Raw genomic sequence first — 15130 nt, 5'->3', positions numbered from 1 at the left:
AGTTTGGAATGGAGTGAAGGTGGAGGGGACGAGGGGGTGTCGGGTGTGGCCTTGGATTTTAGCAAGGTGGGGAGGCACTGTGCGTCTTCGACTTTTGGTGTGGGGATAGGTAGGGTGAGGGGGGCGGGGTCAAGGAAGTTAGGCCCCGCACACCAGTCCATACTTTTACTTTACAGGCATCGGGGCAACGGCGGGAACCAGACTCGGCACAGCTGGGAGCGGCTGGGCAGCGCTGAGGTGAAGGGAGGGTGGAGCCTGGTGCGGCATTCCCGGTACCGCCGTGGGAGCCCGTCGTGGCCGGCGCAAGTAGGCACCGAGCGGTCTCGCTGGCCCCACCACCCGATGGTCCTCAACGGGACGCGGGACACTGGGAGCGCAGGTCTTCCTGCGGTTTGGAGGCGTTTGGACAGAAGAGGGTGCAGTCAGCACCACCAGTGGACAGGATTTGGGGGCCTACAGAGCCTGAAGTGTTGGATTATGATGTAGATAGCATGGAAGAGGGTGAATTACGGGATGAAGTGGAGGGTGCGGGGCGGGCACAGTGATGCTTATTCTAGTGCCTTGCAGGTGTCACGGTGCCCAGCGGAGCCCAGGGGTCGGACATCAGGGTTGGTGGACAGGTCGGCCCAGTACAAAGGAGGATTGCAGCGAGATGAGCACCCTCTTTGGAACCAGGTAATAAACAGGAACTAGCAAAACCTGGGATGGTGTCAGTGGGGATCGGGGCGGGGGAGGGGGGGAGAAGGAGGGAGACTAAGCAGAGGAACATATGTGTTAGATGTGGGGGTTGGCACTGCCACGACAGGCACAGGGGACGTTGGGAAGGCCAGAGAGTCAGGCGACACAGCAGAGGTGACGGGAGATACAGTGGTAAAACCAGAGAGCAAGGAGTTGAAGATTAAGAAGCTGCCGTAAATGGGGGGTACGAAACCTTTGGGGGCACATCTGATGTTGACCACTAAAGAGCGCATTTGGAAAGGGGAATATGTGGAGTTACTTAAATTGCTACACAGAGAGGTGCACACCAAAGAAGGGTCAAAGTAGGAAGAATACGAGCTGGCCAAGCGGCCGAGGGTGCCCCTTACCATTGAGAACTGGACTGCTGCTTTTCTAATATAGTATACCTCTGACACCATTAATCACACGTTTTTTATGTCAGCTAGTCTATTTAATGACTGCGATTGATGACATTTGTTTCATTTACTTGATTTGTTTAAACAGTATAAACACTACTTCATCTCTTGTGACACATTATTATATACAGTGACATATATATACATTTGTACAGTGACTACGTGAAGTATCAATAAATACAATTACAGTGAATTTGAAAATGTACAAAAGATAAATCAATTTAACATATGAAACAATCAAAAAAATCAATTTTTCATTAATTGTATGTCCGAAATAAATTGTCTGTGAGGACTTTTGGCTAGTTGGGTCCTGTAGTCCCGGCTATAGTTGCGGTCCTGAGCAGAGTCAATTTCAAGACTCAAAAAGTTTATTGGGGCATATTTTAATTTATTTTAATATGTATGCTCTGGGGGGCACTGTTATGAATTACTTTCCCCTTCTACTACTATTGATCTCTGCTTTTTTTCGCCGACGCGTTTCGACCTGTAACAATGGGGACCTGTGTCTTGGTTCTGAGGTCGTCTTCAGGGCTGTTCTATAGATGGGGTTCGGACTTGTCTCGGCTCTTCGAACGTGTGTGATCGCTTGTTTGTCTTTATCTTGCCGTTCTGCTGATGGGCTGCCGGCTCAAATGGGTGATTTTTGCTCTGACTTGTTTCTCTCTTTCGCAGTGTCGGGTTTCTGTTTTAATCTCTGGGGACTCCGGCGTTGGTTTCACGGTCTCCGCTGTTCTCGTGTTTCCGGCATTTCCAAGGTTGCTTCAAAAAAGCAACCTTGGAAACCCGACACTGCGAAAGAGAGAAACAAGTCAGAGCAAAAATCACCCATTTGAGCCGGCAGCCCATCAGCAGAACGGCAAGATAAAGACAAACAAGCGATCACACACGTTCGAAGAGCCGAGACAAGTTATTAAAATAAATTAAAATATGCCCCAATAAACTTTTTGAGTCTTGAAATTGACTCTGCTCAGGACCGCAACTATAGCCGGGACTACAGGACCCAACTAGCCAAAAGTCCTCACAGACAATTTATTTCGGACATACAATTAATGAAAAATTGATTTTTTTGATTGTTTCATATGTTAAATTGATTTATCTTTTGTACATTTTCAAATTCACTGTAATTGTATTTATTGATACTTCACGTAGTCACTGTACAAATGTATATATATGTCACTGTATATAATAATGTGTCACAAGAGATGAAGTAGTGTTTATACTGTTTAAACAAATCAAGTAAATGAAACAAATGTCATCAATCGCAGTCATTAAATAGACTAGCTGACATAAAAAACGTGTGATTAATGGTGTCAGAGGTATACTATTTATCGAAAAATATAGTCCAGATTCCAGCCTCTGTCATTCCATATAGAATCTCCCCCAAATTTCTTTCCGCTTTTCTAATATATGCCAGTGTGTATTGTGAAAAATACCTGGAGAGGTGCGTGGCTCTCTTCAAGTACATGGACATCATTAGGAAGGCTCAGATTACGGGGGAGGGCTATGCTTGGGCGCAATACGATGAGGAGTTTAGGGTCCGCATGGCATGGGACACCGGCCAAGTGGGGGGAGTTGGATACTGACTACTGTCAGCACACAATGGGCTCCGCCCGTGCAGGTAAGACGATTTTTACAGCCAGCGGGCTCCTGCTTGTTTATTGGCCCTTTCAGGGGCGACCCACCCGGGAAGGGGTGGGGGCGCAGGGAGAGGACAGTTGGGAGCTGTGGGGGCCTGTTGGGATTTCAATAAAGGACTGTGCACTCGAGAATATTGCAGATTTCGGCATGACTGCTCGAAATGTGGAGGCAGACACGCATTGGTCAACTGCTTTGAAGGGGGTCGGGTCAGCAGTCGGGGGGTCAACAGTGGCACCAATGGGGTTATCATGCCGCAGACCAGCGGGGGGACTAGGGAGGCTAAGGGGGCTGTGCCAAAAGGCTCGTACACCGGTTAAGCTGGACACACTGGTGGCAGCCCTACAGGGTTATGACCAGACGGCTGCAAAGACTCTACGGGACGGTTTTACTGACGGTTTTAGACTAGGATATAGGGGCCCCAGGATTCGACATTGGGCGGACCATTTACAGTCCACAGTACACCCAGAGGTGGTGCAAGACAAACTGGACAAAGAAATTCGGGAAGACCGAATAGTGGGCCCATTTGATGATTTGATTGTCTCCCCTGTGGGAGTGGTCCCCAAGAAAGAACTAGGGCAATTTCGGTTAATCCAGCATTTATCATGGCCCGAAGGTAATTCGGTGAATGATTTCATTGACGATGCTGAGGCTTCGCTGTCTTATTCATCGGTTGATGTGGCCATGTCACTGGTAGTGACCATGGGCGCAACAGCAGAAATGGCAAAATGCGACATAAAGTCAGCTTTCCGGCTGCTTCCAGTCCACTCAGAGGATTGGGACCTCTTGGGTATACATTTAAAAGGTAAATGTTACGTGGACAACGCACTACCGATGCGCTGCTCTATGTCTTGCGCATTGTTTGAATGTTTTAGTATGATTTTACAGTGGTTGTTTTCCAGGCGTACGGGGCACCAATTGGTGATGCACAACCTGGATGACTTCTTCTTTGTGGGCACCTCAGACTCCAAGGAGTGCCAGGCCACGCTGGACTGCTTCAAAGAGATCATGAGGGAACTCGGAGTACCTCTGGTGCCGAAGAAAACAATGGGACCCAGTACGGCTCTGTTCTTTTTGGGTATTGAATTGGAATCCAGTGCAATGGAGGCACGATTGCCAGGAGATAAAAAGCAGCAGATGCTGGGGCTGCTAGAGGCCATGCTGGTAAAGGACAACGACACAGTGGGGGACATTCAGGTGTTGCTGGGTCATTTAAACTTTGCGTGCAGAGTAGTTAGAGTAGGGAGGACTTTTTGTAGACGACTGGGTAGGGCATTGTCAGGACAGAGACCGCCACACCACCATGTACGACTATCAGCGGGAGTGAGAGAGGATTTACGAATGTGAAAGTTTTTCTTACAAGAGTTCAGTGGAGTGCCATTGGCACGAGAGGAGGATATGGTATGGGATGCTTAAATTTTTTCAGATGCAGCGGGCAGTCAAGGTTTCGGTATTTTCTGGCAAGAGAAGTGGTGCGCGAAACAATTCCCTAGCGACTGGAGGGTGGGGGGCAGGAGCATAGCTTTCTTGGAATTTTTCCCCCTGGTAGTTGCGGTAATGCTATGGGGTGCACAGCTGGCCCACAAGAAGGTGACATTCAGTTTTTCGGGCAGTGCATGTGCCGGGTGTGGACAATGACATTGCGGATGCTTTGTCTCGTTCACAGTGGGGGAGATTCCATGGGCTAACCAAGGATACAGACAGGACTCTGACCCCCATGCCACGGCAGCTATGGTACGTTGGCAACACCGGATGATTCAGCTGGTGGTAGGTTCCCTAGCACCTTCCACAAGGTCAGCATATAGCCTGGCTTGGCACGAATGTCTGTCTTCAGGGCACAGCCGAGGGCGTCCCCGAGGCACAGGCGAGAGGACGTGATACAGTTTATATTATAGCTGATTGATAAAGGGCTCTCTAGAGTGACCATTGCAGGGAAGTTGGCAGAGATTGCTTTCATGGGGAAGCTTCTACGGGGTATGCTTCATCCGCAGGGGAGTTGGGGTCGCAAAATGTTAGAAGAATGGGCCAGGGAACAAGGCGCAAAGGGGCGTGTCCGTCAACCATTGTCTTGGGACTTATTGAAGGAAGTATTGGGAGTCTTGCCTGTGGTATGTGTGGACACTTTTGAAGTGGGCCTTTTTTCCACATTGATGGTGTGGATGTTTTTCGGGGTGTTCCGGGTTTCGGAGATGCGGGGACACAAACATACAGGTGGCTTCTCTTGGGTAGATGTTGTTCTGCGTCAGGATCGTGTTTGCATTTGGCTGCGCAAGTCCAAGACTGACCAACGTGGGGTGGGAAACTGCGTGTCCTTGCAAGCGGCGGACCCCCCTTTAACTTGTCCTTGCAGATGGGAGGCCCGATGGAGAGCCCTGTCAGGGGTCCACGCCGGGTGGGTGTTCATGCATAAAGTTGGGCGCAGGGTGACTGCGTTTCAATTGCTGTCAGTATTGCGCAAAGCGCTTTCGGCGCCAGGGATTCCTAGTAAGGGATTTGGTACCCACTCATTCAGGATTGGGGTGGCATCGGAATCCAGGAACAGGGGATGGGGGAGGGAAGATATCATGAGACTGGGAAGATGGTCTTCTGACTGCTACAGAAGATATGTGCGCGGCACTGTTGGGGGGTTATAGCGCATTTTATGTGCCTTTTCCTTTGTTCACGCAGTTTTTCTGTTTCAGATTCGTTTGCAGGCCCCCTCGCCAGGGTGATGAAGATATGGATAGTGGGGCATTCATTCGTGAAGTGGGCCCAGGTCCAAGAGCGGGACAGCTATTTTGGGGAGCGTTTGGGTTTTAATAAAGATTTAGTCAAAGTCCAATGGAAAGGGCGGGGAGGTATGCTTTGGAAGGAATTGTTGCGGACATGGAATGGCATGTCGGTGGCTGGTAGGTGCCCCGACATTTTGTTAATTCATTTGGGGAAGAATGATATGGTTCGGGAAAAAGGCTTGGTTCTTATGCGAAGTATGAAGAGGGATTTAGCCATGCTGAAGCGACAGTGGTTGGGATGTGCAGTAATCTGGACGGAGTTTATTCCACGTAGGGTATGAGGGTATGAAGGGGCATAGTTAACCCGGGGGCAGTGGATAGGGCCAGGAGGAAGTTGAATACTGAAATGGCATGGTTTTGAAGAGAGTTGGGGTTTTTCAGGATTGCCCACAGAGAGATTAAGTATGACACTGTGGAATTTTTTAGGCGTGATGGGGTCCATTTATCACGGCTGGGGATGGACTTCTATTTGCTGGAGATTCGGGAAGTCCTAGCTAGGATGCTGAAGATGTAAGCACACCTACCAGGGCAGGGTGGGCAGAAGAAAGGGGAGGCGGTGTTTTCGCCTACACTCCCGCTTTTTCCGGGGTGGCGGGGTTGTTAATAAGTTGTCTACATTAGCAGAAGTTTTGAACTAAATGTTGGAAGTTTGTGGGCTGGGCCAAGGGAAGTTTAGGCAGGTAGGATGCGTTTAGATTAGGAGTTAGATAGTTACAGTTGCAAAAAGGCAAATAAGGGTTTAGGTTTTTAGTAGAGGGCAGGAGTTGGGTACTGCAATACTGTGTATTGGGATTGTTATGGAATGTTAGGTAATGTTCAGTTATCTGCAGGGTGGAGGATTTATGTGGGGATCATAGGGGTGGGGGGAAATGGAGTTTCAGGTAATTTATGTATAGTGAGGTTTTAGTTTGTAAGGCAATAGCCTAGGTTGGACATTGTGATATGCACCTGTTTTCAATAAAGCAGCCTTTTTCACACAAAAAATGGGTGTTTGTGTTAGCTTGTCCTCCTCCCTCCCAAGGGGGGCTTGGGGGGCAGCCGAGTCCCACAAGGTCTGCCCCACGGGCAGTTTGGGAGGGGGAGGGGCGGCCTCACTAGCCATTTTGTGCACTTTGGGCTACGTGGGTATAGCCCAAAAGTAGCCCAATAGGTTTTATAGCCCAATGGCTACAAAGGTCCCCAGCTCCTGCTCCCAGCCACTATTTTAGGTTTTGAACACCTGGTGGCTGGGCGTGCAGGCAGGGAAAGTTTTGTCCCATCCCCCCACCCCATAGGTAGAGGTTTTGGGGAAGCGAATTTTGGGGGTTTCCTTTTTGGGTTCATGGCCGGAGTTGAGGGCAGGTGCATCGGGCAGGGGAGTTTATTGTATATATTTTGTCGCTGGAAACAGGTGCTGCGGGGTTGTTAAGAAGTTGGCTACATTGGCAGAAGTTATGAATTAAATGTTGAAAGTTTGTGGGCAGGGCCAAGGGAGGTTTAGGCAGGTAGGACAAGTTTAGATTAGGGGTTAGATAGTTACAGTTGCAGAAAGGCAAGTAGGGGGTTTAGGTTTTTAGTAGAGGGCAGGAGTTGGGAACTGCAATACTGTGTATTGGGATTGTTATGGAATGTTAGGTAATGTTATGTTATCTGCAGGGTGGGAGATTTATGTGGGGATCGTAGAGGTGGGGGGGAATGGAGTTTCAGGTAATTTATGTATAGTGAGGTTTTAGTTTGTAAGGCAATAGCCTAGGTTGGACATTGTGATATACACCTGTTTTCAATAAAGCGGCCTTTTTCACACATAAAATGGGTGTTTGTGTTGGCTTGCCCCCCTCCCTCCCAATTTCTGCATTTCTGCTGTTGTGATTCCTCGGGGGCAGCATTCCCCCAGAAAAGCATCAAAGAGGGATGCGCAGGCAATGAGTGTCTTGCATGCTCACCTGCGCATGTCGCCCTCATCTGCCTCTGTATCATCAATTGTTTGTGTCACGGAAGAAGGAGAGGCTTTTTTCTGTGGTGCAGAATGCAGTTGGAGATCTGCAAAACGGGAGGCAAATCTTGTGAGTTTCTATTGTAACAGTCTTCAAAACATCACAGAAATGCAGATTATCGATGGAACAAACAAGATGGTTTACAAAGTTTAAAAGATTTTAGAGTTACTCAAAAATATCCCAGAGTACAGTTTCTAATGTCTGTGTTACAAGAGAGGCCTGGAAGGGTGAGCAGGACGTCTAGAGTTCACAGGAAAACAAGCTTTTAAGCAAAAGGGGAAGTGCCCCTGCCTGGTGACTGCACTGCTACCGGGGATTCCGAACTCTGCATCCAGAAGCTACAAACATTTCAACGACTTTGAACAAGTGAAGTGGGACCGGGCAGGGATACTGGGCTGGTACCAAGAAGTTGTGGCAACTGTAAACTATTAATGCAGAAGTTCAGTCTAACAGGTGGATGCCCAGTGTGCTCCTGGACAGATTGCTTATACAAGTACATGAACACCAGGAAGGACCACGACCACAGACGTGCAGCAGAAGATGTGCGGCACCCTGCACTGTCCCACTAGTACAAGGGAGTAAACTACCACCAATCAACTTCAGGCTGGAAGCTGTAACATATGACATACTCACTCATTTAATACCCAAGTGCTTAGCACACTCAAGGCTCCTCCAACCCATAGTGTTTAATGAGCAGCACTCTCACTGCCCCAGTCTGCGAGGGTGTAAACTACTACCACCATACTTTAAGCTGTAGGGTGGTAGTTACATAAGTCATCCCACTCCTCCAATGCCTGAGGTCTTAGCACACACAAGGAAGGCTCTTCCAATCTGGGTTGAGGCACAGGACCCTCTCTGCCCCAACGACTACCAGAGGGCAGGGCTCTCTCTTCATGATTTCTTTCCATGTGGTACAATTTGCACACCAAAGTCCCCACCACGCCATGTCCTGCCCAACATAGCACCGCCCCCAAATCACCCTACGTGAATCACCCCTCCCACATGCCCTCCCCCACGGTCATCTGTGCAGGCCCCGGTGATAACCTAGACTGTGAATTTCAGTCCCTCAATCAATCAATCAATCAGAACATTTATAGAGCGCGCTACTCACCTGGGCGGGTCTCAAGGCGCTAATGGGGGGTGGGGGATCTGCTGCTACTGCGTGAATAGCCAGGTCTTGAGGTGTTTCCTGAAGGTGAGGTGGTCCTGGGTCAGTCGCAGGTGGGCTGGGAGGGAGTTCCACGTCTTGGCAGCCGGGTAGGAAAATGATCTTCCTCCGATGGTGGTTCTGCGGATCCATGGGACGGTGGCCAGGGCGAGGCTGGTGGAGCGTAGCGGGCGGGTTGGTGTGTAGAACGTGAGGCGGTTGTTGAGGTATTCGGGGCCCATGTCGTGGAGAGCTTTGTGTGCGTGGGTGAGGAGCCTGAACGTGATCCTCTTGTTGACGGGGAGCCAGTGCAGGTCTCTCAGGTGGGGGGAGATGTGGCTTTCAGGCGAGATCGGAATCGGGCACTAAGAATGACACCTCCTCCCCATTGGTAAAAGGGAGGTAATAGAGGTCCATCTTCCTTCGGAAAGGCTGCTCAGGCTCCCACTGGGCCTCTGGCAGCATCTCAACGGCACAAACACATCCCAAATTGTACAACAGGCTCGCAAAAAAAGCAACCAACAGCTGTAACTCAGATACCGGCCCATTGACCATTGACCTGAGTGCACACCATACCAATCCGACCCTGGATGATAATAGAACTGGATGCGTTACTGAAGATGGAGTCTTAATCAACTCAGCCTTCAGAAGGGCCTTCGTGGTGTGCCAGCCATCTAATAACTGCCGGTTCACATGGCATTGAAAACTTGGCTTCCTCAGAGGGCACCTATGATGCCTTGCCAGTTCTTTTCCATCCCAGGTTTTCCAAAAATTAACAATTTCCCTCATGTCTTGGGTGGAACCTCCAAGTATAATGCGGGCACTTATTTGTCAAAAGAAACCATATTTTGGGGGTTTGTCTTTTGAAAACGTAAAAATAGTGACAAGTCTGCCATGTTGCAATGGCATTAACAGCCGGCCAACATTGCACAAGTTTGCCAGAAGTGCTACTGTCATCTCAGTGGAACCAGTTTCAGCAAAATATCCCGCTGACTAGGCGGAAACTTAAACTTTGATAGAAAGGCCACCACTCGGCTGGTATTCACATCCAATTTTAGCACTTGAATTTTAGTGCTAAACATGGTGGAATGAGCGTGAAAAGTAGGGATGAAAATGCGCCACTACAACCCAATATTTTAATTTAGCCAGTGTTGGTGAAAGAATTGGTGCACATCGAGGTTTTTTTCTCCATTTGGAGCTAAAAGAGACACAAATATAATGTTCAAATACAATTGTCCGCCATGTAAACGTGGAGGAGACTTACATAGATTTCCAGGCATGATCCTGTGATCTTTGTGCATACCCAAAATAAACAATTAATACATCGTATCGTAGGTAGATTTTGTCTCTTATGCATATATTTGCACATTTGTGTAAGGCCAGGACCACTGTTAACTCCTACAGCAGACTTCAATTCTGTATGTGTGAAAAAATATATATATCGCTTTTTATTTAGCACAGACTTTGCCCAAGGACATTAGAGTGCTTTACATAGGCACCAGATTACGTTACACAATTTTCTCATGAAAACACAGGATATTGAGGCGAGGCAGGGACTCGAACCTGGTGCCCCAGCTCTAAAGTAGGCAGTTCTAGCTGTTAGGCCGCATGTCCTCCCGTTATGTATCCCTCTGTGTGTGCTTCCTCCCGACAAAAGACAGCACTGTTTCAGAACGGCACACTGTGTCTTAGTGATGACCTAATGCCCGCCTTCAGCAGGTGCTAAGCATTGAAATCACTGCGGCAGCACCAGCATTAACAAGACAAATGTCGCTGAGACCGATTATCATGGGTGCACTGGCCCAAGGAGTCTTAATGGCGCGACACAGTGATGGGCCATGTCGATGCTACTAAGGGAACGTTTAAGAGGAGGAGGGGGTTTAATGCATTGTGAATACTCTTTTCCATGCATCTGATTAATCATGGCACAGCATCTGATCTCCTTTGCGTTTGTAGGTTACTGCATCCTCTGACACAACACCGCCTGATATCGACTTAGAAAGCGGTGGGGGAACACCTAACAATCTCACTGAAGAAAAAAAAAGTGTCACCCTCACCCTATCTCGAATGAAATATCCTTCCCTTAAATTATTTGATATAACGTTCCCTTAGTGAAGTAGTGATCAGGGGCCAGATGTATCAAAGGGTGTTGCCCATTATGTGTCTATGGGGAAATGTGTTGATACATATGGCCCCAGGTGATGTAGTGGGCTTGATGTAGTGGGGGTGTACCAAACCATGCAGTACACTCTATCAGTTGATAGAGGACTGTTAACAACAGGGGCTTTGAAGTGCTTACACACACGGATAGGAAGCTTCCCTATGAAGGGTGTTGTGAGTGAAAAGGTTGTATTTGTGAGTTGAATTTAGGTGGGAAGTGTTTTTTAAGCCCAGCATGATGACCTCTGAGGTGCGCTTATCATGTTATGTGATTCAGCAGCAACCCCTAGCAGTGTGATGGGTGTGGATAGGTGAGAGATCAACATGCAAATCATTATTGTAATAAGGACTACAACTTATAGACGTATAGACGTATAGACAGCTGCACAGAACAATCCTAGCCATAGGGCAGTGGACTGCGCTGTGTGTGCATATATACATGGGGAGTTATTGCGAATAAAGAGGAACAGCTCACGACAAATCAGATTATGAGGAGGCAGCTGAGGGAAGCGTGAGACACTTCAAAACCAGGGGTTACTCACAGCAAACGCTAAAAACAGCACAGCAGAAAGTCAGGGATAAAGAGAGGCACACACTACTGCAGGAATCACGGACACCCAGAACAGAACAGAAAGAGAACCGGGAAACCTGAGACTAACCACAAATTACTCTAGTGCCGCAGGAAAAATCAGAACTATCCTGCGTAGAAACTGGAAAACGCTGAAATCAGACAGCGTGGTGGGCAGAGAACTCCCAGAATATCCCAAAATATCATTTAGAAAATGATGATCCATTAGAGATGACATCCATCAGTGATGTCATCAGTGATGTCATTTGAGATGTCATCAGTGATGTCACTGACCATGTCATGAATGATGCAATATGTGACATCATCAGCAGTGCATTGCGGGCGCGCAAGTTATAGTTAGCAGAACTAACTATAACGGAGGAATTTCTATGGTTTTGTACGAGTGAAATGGCCAGTTAACTATAACACTCCTGAAACCTATGTATTTTTGTGAATTTCAAAGCTTTTTTAAATGCTAATTTCTAACTATAACGTTTCTGAAACCTATTGTTTTTTCAGTGAATTTCAAAGGTTTTTTAAATGCTAATTTTTCAGTGTGATAGTAGTTATACCTATTTTTTTGTACTGATTTTCTACAGTTTTTAACTGTTTATTTATACATATTTTATTCATTAAATAACATTATATATTTTTCTGAAAATTGCAAAAACAAATGTAAAAAAAATTCAAACTGAAATAGTGATTAATTTTTTTGTTTTCATTTTTTATTTTAATATATTTATATTATTTTCTTTTTTTTTTTGGAGTCATTCACTCAAAGCGTACCCATCACGGTGGGTGCACGGATTCTAGCCGCTATTTTAGAAAAATTGTGAAGGATCTGCTTACGGTGTGCGATGGCTGCATGTTTTTCAGGTACATCATATACATTTAATATTACGTGATGTGCGCGATTGGTATGCGACCAGTCCGCGACAACTGCTCCCGTGCATTCGTGACACATGCACATTACGGTACGAAATGCTTGCGCGGTGGCGGCTCCCGCATGACGTCATATACGTGCTGGGGCGTGCTGGGTGCGCGACTCCCGCAAAAAAAATGTATGTTCCAAAATGATATGTATATGTCTTTAATATACATATTAGGGCAAGAGATTATCTAAGATAGTCATAAAAATAACATATTTGTACTTATAATAAACTTATATTATTTTTAAATATATTTTCGCGAAGTCGGGTGCATTCATCGTGAGTGCAGAGAACCAGGTCAGCAGAGGTGCAGTAGAGCCAGAGAAACCAGGTCAGCCGAGCCGTTGTAGAGCCAGAGATCCAGATCAGTAGACCTGCTCTAGAGCCTAAGAAGCAGTTCAGCAGAGTTGCTCTAGTACCAGAGACCCAGGTCAGCAGAATTGCTTTAGAGCCAGAGATCAGGTCAGCAGAGCTGCTTTAGAGCCATAGAACCAGGTCAGCAGAGCTGCTTTAGAGCCAGAGAACCAGGTCAGCAGAGCTGCTCTAGAGGCAGCAAACCAGGTCAGCAGAGCTGCTTTAGAGCAATAGAACCAGGTCAGCAGAGCTGCTCTAGAGGCAGAGAACCAGGTCAGCAGAGCTGATTTAGAGGGAGAGAACCAGGTCAGCAGAGCTGCTTTAGAGCCAGAGAACCAGGTCAGCAGAGCTGCTCTAGAGCCTAAGAACCAGGTCTCAAATACTCACTCTCTACTACTCTCTCTCTACTACTCACTCTCTACTACTCTACTACTCTCTTCTACTCTCTCTACTACTTACTCTCTACTACTCACTCTACTACTCTCTACTACTCTCTACCACTCACTCTCTACTACTCTACTACTCACTTTCTACTACTCTCTCTCTACTACTCACTCTCTACTACTCACTCTACTACTCTCTACTAAGTCTCTACTACTCTCTCTCTACTACTCACTCTCTACTACTCTATACTGCTCACTCTCCACTACTCACTCTCTACTACTCGCTCTCAACTACTCTCTACTACTCACTCTATTACTCACTCTCTACTACTCTACTACTCTCTACTACTCTCTAGTTCTCACTCTCTACTACTCTCTCTACTACTCTCTACTACACACTCTCTACTACTTGCTCTCTACTACTCACTCTACCACTCACTCTCTACTACACTCTACTACTCACTCTCTACCACTCTCTACTACACACTCTCTGCTACTCTACTACTCTCTACTACTCTCTCTCTACTACTCTCTCTCCACTACTCTCTCTCCACTACTCACTCTCTTCTACTCTCTACTACTCACTATCTACTACTCTCTCTACTACTACTCTCTACTACTCTCTACTACTCACTCTCTACTACTCTCTACTACTCACTCTACTACTCACTCTCTACTACTCTCTCTCTGCTACTAACTCTCTACTACTCACTCGCTACTGCTCTCTACTACTCTCTATTATTACTCTCTACCACTCACTCTCTACTACTCTCTACTACTCACTCTACTACTCTCTACTACTCTCTACCACTCACTCTCTCTATATAAATACAAATATAAATGCATGCATACATATACATATACATATATGCATACATATTCATGTTAGGTACATGAAAGTTTGAAAACCACTAATAAAAGCAAAGATAAAAAGCCACCTAGTTACAAAAAGAATTGCTTCAACTTAAACGAGGGCGAGACCTATTGCATTTTCAATGCTTGTTTACTTTGGTTCCATCAAGAAGGCATTCAGATGTGTCACACAGCTGACACTGACTGACTGACACTGACTGACTGACACTGACATATGGACACTGACTGACACTGATTGACTGACACTGACTGACTATGACTGACACTGATTGACTGACATTGACTGACTGACACTGACTGACTAACACTGATTGACTGACACTGACTGACTGACACTGATTCAGACACTGACTGACTGACACTGACTGACAATGACTGACACTGACTGACTACTCTCTACTACTCTACTTCTCACTCTCTTCTACTATCTACTACTCTCTCTCTCTACTACTCACTCTCTACTACTCACTACTACTCACTCTCTACTACTCTCTACTACTCACTCTCTACTACTCACTCTCTGCTACTCACTCTCTATTACTCACTCTCTACTACTCTCTACTACTCACTCTCTACTATTCTCTCTCTACTACTCACTCGCTACTACTCTCTACTACTCACTCTCTACTACTCACTCCTTACTACTCTCTACTACTACTCTCCACTACTCACTCTCTACTACTCTCTACTACTTACTCTACTACTCTCTACCAGTCACTCTCCACTACTCTACTACTCACTCTCTACTACTCTATACTATTCTCTCTCTACTACTCACTCTCTGCTACTCACTTTACTACTCTCTACTACTCACTCTCTACTACTCACTCTACTACTCTCTACTACTCACTCTCTACTACTCACTCTCTACTACTCACTTTACTACTCTCTACTACTCACTCTCTACAACTCTCTACTACTCACTCGCTACTACTCACTCTCTACTATTCTCTCTCTACTACTCACTCGCTACTGCTCTCTACTACTCACTCTCCACTACTCACTCCTTACTACTCTCTACTACTACTCTCCACTACTCACTCTCTACTACTTACTCTAATACTCTCTACCACTCACTCTCTACTACTCACTCTCCACTACTCTATACTATTCTCTCTCTACTACTCACTCTCTACTACTCACTCTCTACTCTCTCTCTACTGCTCACTCTCTACTACTCACTTTACTACTCTCTACTACTCAC

The 15130-nt window shown here is 46.6% G+C and overlaps 1 long non-coding RNA gene across 1 annotated transcript in view; it reads right to left on the bottom strand.

Moving 5' to 3' along the window:
- Positions 1 to 1152: 1152 nt before the first annotated feature.
- LOC146867253 (uncharacterized) overlaps positions 1153 to 15130 on the bottom strand; it is a 476578-nt gene continuing 462600 nt past the window's right edge. Inside the window, exons 4-5 of the long non-coding RNA XR_014966080.1 lie at positions 7462 to 7558; positions 1153 to 1922 (exon numbers count right to left, since the gene is read on the bottom strand). This is a non-coding gene — a long non-coding RNA (uncharacterized LOC146867253). The remainder of the gene's footprint in view (positions 1923 to 7461; positions 7559 to 15130) is intronic.

The sequence above is a fragment of the Triturus cristatus genome, chromosome 1_2 (genome assembly GCF_964204655.1).
Source record: "Triturus cristatus chromosome 1_2, aTriCri1.1, whole genome shotgun sequence".
NCBI classification, from domain to species: domain Eukaryota; kingdom Metazoa; phylum Chordata; class Amphibia; order Caudata; family Salamandridae; genus Triturus; species Triturus cristatus.
The sequence above is the reverse complement of the archived record's forward strand: the minus strand, read 5'-3'. Positions and strand labels throughout refer to the sequence as shown.